Genomic DNA, 7,302 nt, shown 5'->3' on the forward strand with positions numbered 1-7,302 from the left:
TTTTCATATTAGTGATATTATACTAATGTAATATAGTGGTTTACATACATTTATACATTTATATTGATTTATAAGGATCATAGAATATGAAGATGTGATAGGAAGGTTTATACAGATAAATTCATCAGATAACCTGATAGATTGATTTTGTTACACAAATACCTATTATCAATTTCTGTTATGTCTCATAGTAGCTGTGATTGTTGATGCACCAACAATATGTCTGTCGTGATATGTTCAATTAAGCATGAGCTTCAGACAGCTAATTTCCCCCCTAGAACACGGAGGCGGGGAATATGTCTGCGGGGTTAGTGGTCTCCCCACAGATTGCAAGCTGGTTTTCAACTAAGGTTTTCCTCCAACATCCAAAACAACATTTGCTTCCTTAGAGGTGTAGTGATAAAAGCTATACAGAATTTATGCTTATTGTTGAAATGTAAACAATGTAAAAATAACGGTTCATTTTCATTTTTTCATTTATCATTTTGACGCGCATGTATAAATATATGTAATATGACTGTCATAACTTAACCTCATCATAAATATGCACCACAAATAAAGTGAGAATATGTCAGTCTGATTAAATGCTGTTGTCACAGATGTTTCCAAAAGTTTCTTAATTGAGCGATAAATTTCATCCTACATTCGTTTCCAATGAATATGTGATTCTTGAAACCATATACTTAGATATTTGTATCTAAATCACTGTAAGTTTTTCATTTTTACCAGGGGCTCAATGAATTGAAAAAAAAAATAAAAAGATTAGTTTCATAAATGTCATAAAATGGGAAACTCATGTAAAATCCTCTATTTATCAAATACCGTCTGTTTTATCGTTTAAATACAATGAATTAATTACTACAATCTTCAGGAATTTTGTGTTAGAATTTGAAGTCAGTATGCAGTACTGTAATAGATGATACAGACTATGAAGGTTTTTGCACCACTTATTTCAGAGGTCAAACATTGTTTCCAATCAATATTGGGAACAATTAAAACAAAACAATGCTGTTTTGATTTAAACTTTGTTTTCCAACTAAATCATGGAAGTATATTTTATCAATTTTTAAATTTTGTGTATTTTTCCAATTTTCATTTAGTCAAAGGTTCTGAGAAATTTTTTTTGGACATATTTAGACTTAACTCTTATTAAAATCAAAACAAAAGATATATGTTATATATGCACGAGATTTCTTGCTGACACAATGTACAAAATGGTAATGTGCGTTTTAGTAGGTTGGCAGTGAGAAAAACAAAGTCTTGTAGGTCAAAACCCACCTTTAAGAAAACCTGGATTTTTAGTGTAGACAAATATTATATGATGTGAAACCTCTTGGGCAAATGCATTAAATATGTTATGTCTAACATGTGTTATAACAAATATACACTGCTGACTACACCTACAGAAATCCAAGTCTACAGACCCATTTCTACATACATGTAATTATATCCAGGTAAATCTCACCCACACCATACTTATTATCTCAATGTAATTATATCCAGGTAAATCTAGCACAGACCATTCCTATCTCTATATAATTATATTGGTAAATCTAGCACACACCATACTTATCTCTATATAATTATATTGGTAAATCTAGCACACACCATGCCTATCTCTGTATAATTATATTGGTAAATCTAGCACACACCATGCCTACCTTTATATAATTTTATTGGTAAATCTAGCACACACCATGCCTATCTCTATATAATTATATTGGTAAATCTAACACAGACCATGCCTATCTCTATATAATTATATTGGTAAATCTAGCACACACCATACTTATCTCTATATATCTATATAGGTAAATCGAGCACACACCATGCCTATCTCTATGTCAAATCAAATCACACTTCACACTTGTCACAAATATTTTCCTTGTGTAATGTTTTACATTTGTGATTTTTAGTTGTATCTAGAAACAAATGAATCAAAAATGGGGGATGTCCTCATACTGCTGTGTCTTCTATCTACAACACCTTTTATGTGACAATGTATATTGTTGCAGCTGCTGAACTGCTACAGAGCTGATGAGAAACTCCTTTTAACCACATTTCTATATGTAGCTCCCTCCTTCCAATGTATTTACCCCTGAGCACCACATCCACCCTAGTTTGAGTTATCCGTCTCCTTTGGGTTGTAGTAAATGGAATACCATACAGCACCAAATGCATCAGGAAATTAGTATTGTATGTTCACTAGAAAACAAACCCATGACTCCAGGCTGACTACTGATCAAAGTAAACGTGAATTCTGGGTATTGTAAGGTTAGAAGGTGAATGTATTTGTATCGGTACAATTAAAATTTGCCATAGTGTAAATGCCATATTTAATATGAGTAACATACAAAATGTCAAAAATTCTGTTGAAAAAAAAACATTTAGGAGAAGATTGGTACCTGTGCTGTCCAATTTTTGTTTACTGGGAAATATTATCACTGTTGGGTTCAATCTTCCTGTTGACAGACAGTTAATAATATCAGTTATACATGGAACATAATAGTCTGAAATAGTTTTACAAGCCTACTTTAAAAAACAAAATAGTATGAGAAAGTTTGGCATATACCAATGGTAAGTTAAATATTCAAAACAGTTAGGTTGTTAATTGATTGCGTTAGTCATTCAGTACAAACTCTATACTTGTATACCTGATATGAAGGAACTGGTTTGTAAATCATGTTTCTCCTTCACTGTTTTGCATCATTTCTACACAACATGCTGTAACTTTGCTAGAGATACTATACACAGATCTCAAACACTCAGAAGAGATTTTCATTTATCAGCAACAGATTCTGGAATGCACTTGTGGCAGAAAGCATGCAAAAAGTTTGATTATGCAACCTACCAATTACAGCAGCCTGTAAAATTAAGGTCAGTTAGTAGAATATTGGAGTGACGGTTATGAATGAATGAATCCACAACAGGAAGTAAAAGGAGAGATAGTGTGGAGACCTTAGAACCCTTAAGGCTAAACTGTCAGTCAGAAATTTAGGTGTACTGGATAAGGATGGTGTAACAATCTGCAGTCCTGTAATTAGACAAGGACATCAAGGGTCCAGTCTGAATTAAACAGGCAACCAGGGGTATTCCTTATTTAACAAAATTTGAAGTTTACAGAAATGAAAATGTGCTTACCTTTAAGTTATTACTGGCATTAGGTTTGTATAAGTTATTTGATCACATAGAAACCTATTTAAGAATGTGAGTGCAGTACATCAAATGTAGGTCACTGTGACCTGTTTTTACCATTGATTTCTGAGTCATTGTAACATTTGTCTGGAGCATGTTGCGGCATATCCTTAATTCAATAACACCCATGTCTGGAAGTAGTAAGTCAGTACACTGTAAACCCTATCTGTAGATATATATATATACGTTCAGAGGGAAGGCAGGAGGGGCGTCGTTTTTGAATGTATACATGTGCATTACCTGTATAAACAAGGTTTTTTCGTTGCCTGACATCTGAAAAGTCTGGGTCTTTGGGTCATCCATACTGATAAACAGGAACAGGCACAGTCATGTTTTATACCATTAAAGCGGTACTGCAAAATCCAAACTTTGATTGGATTAAGTTGGGTTTTTTTTTAGAAATTTTTGCACTTAGATACATCAAACCTGGCTTTATCTTCAATGTGTGCAAATTTATACCATCAAAGTTATAGGATTAATCTGTCAATGCCTGAACGTGGTCATTATTTATTATGGATACTCAGCATTGGTGTGAATACCTCTGATAAAATACCTTTATTGATTTTAGAGATTCACCTACTATTGATCAAGGATAACTAACTAGCCATCCTCATGCCCATCATTCAGCCTCCCAGCACAACCTTGATCCATGCTTGGATAAACCATTACACAACCTAATGGTGTATGAATACACACAGATAAAGCAGCGTAAATTGGTCATTGGTTTCATAATTAATGTTCAAGTCACCATTTTAATTGTCAATACAAGAAATGGTGTTATATGGATGATATTTTGACAAATAATGATGTGGATGGAAAAAAATTACAAATAATTGTTGTACATATTATTTTACTAGTTCAGAATAAAGATTGCTTTTTACTTTAATGGTAGAATATTTCTTTAAAGTGTTGCACATTAATCTTACGGCATCGTGTATGTAATAAAATACACAACCAAAATATTTCTAGCCATAATATGACTTAAGACTTAAATTTTATACCAATGAAAACAAGACCTCTAAACATAAAAAGTGAAGTAGAACACCTATGATCTGAGACGTTGGTGGGAGAAATGAGAGAGTGGTTTGGTCAATCCTTACAGACAAGTGGCTTATCCACTATCATCTGAGGTTTTATAACCTGGTAATTACATTAGATTATATCAGGGACAGTTGTATCATCTTAGGAAGTGAAGATATCCACAATCTGAATATTGTCCTAATAGATAGAGAACACACAATCTGGACATCGTCCTAATACATAGAGAACACACAATCTGGACATCGTCCTAATACATAGAGAACACACAATCTGGACATCATCCTAATAAATAGAGAACACACAATCTGGACATCGTCCTAATACATCGTCCTAATACATAGAGAACAAATCTGGACATCGTCCTAATACATAGAGAACACACAATCTGGACATCTTCCTAATACATAGAGAACACACAATCTGGACATCGTCCTAATACATAGAGAACACACAATCTGGACATCGTCCTAATACATAGAGAACACACAATCTGGACATCTTCCTAATACATAGAGAACACACAATCTGGACATCGTCCTAATACATAGAGAAACACACAATCTACAATACAGAGAACACACATCGTCCTACACAGAGAACACACAATACATAGAGAACACACAATCTGGACATCATCCTAATACATGGAGAACACACAATCTGGACATCGTCCTAACATAGAGAACACACACACTAATACACAGAGAACACACAATCTGGACATCGTCCTAATACATAGAGAACACACAACACACAATCTGGAACACACATCGTCCTAATACATAGAGAACACACAATCTGGACATCTTAGAGAACACACAATCTGGACATCTTCCTAATACATAGAGAACACACAATCTGGACATCGTCCTAAACACACACAATCTGGACATCGTCCTAATACATAGAGAACACACAATCTGGACACTAATACATCCTAATACATAGAGAACACACAATCTGGACATCGTCCTAATACATAGAGAACACACAATCTGGACATCGTCCTAATACATAGAGAACACACAATCTGGACATCGTCCTAATACATAGAGAACACACAATCTGGACATCTTCCTAATACATAGAGAACACACAATCTGGACATCGTCCTAATACATAGAGAACACACAATCTGGACATCATCCTAATACATGGAGAACACACAATCTGGACATCGTCCTAATACATAGAGAACACACAATCTGGACATCATCCTAATACATGGAGAACACACAATCTGGACATCTTCCTAATACATAGAGAACACACAATCTGGACATCTTCCTAATACATAGATTACACTTATAAACTTGGTATATTATTTGTACACTTTTACACTCTTTATATCTTCAACTTTTATCTATATCTCCCATGAAACTGGAGACATTTCCATAAAACTTTTACACATGTAGATTTCCCAAAAAACCAGAAACATTTATCTGGTATTAATATGCTATCAATCAAATGACGCAGATATATTTACTAAAACCTTTAACATTATACATATCTCATATGGAACTACAGACCCGAGACAATTGCCTGGAACGGTCTTCTTTCATTCTCATAAATACTTATCGAGCAATATGTCACTTCAATAATTTGGATGAAATCATCCTGACATAAAGGTTTTTTATATCTGACATTTTGTATCTATCTAGGAATATACTTAAATGCTTTTATCAGCATTAACATGGGAAGTATTTGTTTTTAACAAAAGTAAGAAACACTCAGTCCAGATTTAGAATAAACACATTCTTAAACTCAACTTTTTCGCAAAAAGCACTTGAAGTATAATGAGAAGTGAAGGAAACCACTAAAGGGTTTTGACGCCCCAGAGTTTGGTGTGTGAAGACTTTAAATTCAAAGGAGACCAACCTATAGGTGTGATGTCAGCCGGAAGAATCCAGTGATGTCCTTATCGGCTTAAGTGGAGTCAAAACATGTCATTCAAAGAAATTTAAAACAGCGATAGACAGAAAGTTGAAATAAACACTATGTATTGACTCAATTCATCAAATATAGAACAAGATAATCCAGGTGGTGAAATGAATGCTTAAAATAGAACTAGGATAACAAGATCTAGTAAAGAAAAAAATCTTCATGATAAATGAAAATTTGACAGTGAAATTTCTGATTCTCCTGCAAAGGTGGAGATTTTTCATCACCAACCCATAATAATGGACTATTGATCACAGGAATATATCACTTACACAGCTGTTCTGTTGACCATAGGTAAGCATAACAGTTTAAGCTAGCTGTCCAGTAATGATGTTTTTTCCCCTGGGTTAAGTTACCAGAAATACCTATATGTTAACAGGTTACTGCAAAGAAATAACATGAAGATGAATTTTCATGAGTTATTAAGAAGAGAATATGACTAATATTGGAGCGAAGTTGTTCAGGAACATCTGTCCTTTTTAATGGTTTTACTGTTGTTGGTATGTTGCTGGCATCTAAGATGTATGATTGAAGGAATCCTATTTAACAAACATATTCATTCCCAATACAACCTGGTCCCGACATCAACCTTGTCAGCTCTCCATCTTGGTAGCATGTTGTAACAGTTTCTCAGCTGTTGTACATGATAGTGTATCTATATATACCTGCGGGGGAGAAGGACTGATATATGGCATACCAGTACACATCAGCACAGGTAATATAAACAGAGGTGAGAGCTTGCACATTAGTACCTGTCAACGACCAGGAATAAATCAGGTGTCAGGTAGATATATTTTATCAATATATAGAAGTTTTAGAGGGTTTTGCTATTTTCATGTTATTGTTATGTATTCTATGCAGTAAACATGCTTTAGATATGTTATTGACAGCAAGCAAAGATTACATGTACTTATTGTTTGTCGAGCTGATGGATAGTTTCTGCAATAAACCAGGTAGAATTTGACATGCTGTTCCATCGTGCCATGTACTACAGTATCAGTTCTGATCAGCTGGACATCATATTGAAATACCTACTTATGTGTTTAGAATAAGTTTCTATAACCTTTTTGCACTATACAGACATTGCTGTGTTTATTTTTATGTATTGGAAATGTGTCATCTGCC

This window comes from Ylistrum balloti, unplaced genomic scaffold (genome assembly GCF_031769215.1).
Source record: "Ylistrum balloti isolate Yb309-2 unplaced genomic scaffold, AGI_CSIRO_Ybal_v1 Utg370038, whole genome shotgun sequence".
In the NCBI taxonomy this organism is placed as follows: Eukaryota; Metazoa; Mollusca; class Bivalvia; order Pectinida; family Pectinidae; genus Ylistrum; species Ylistrum balloti.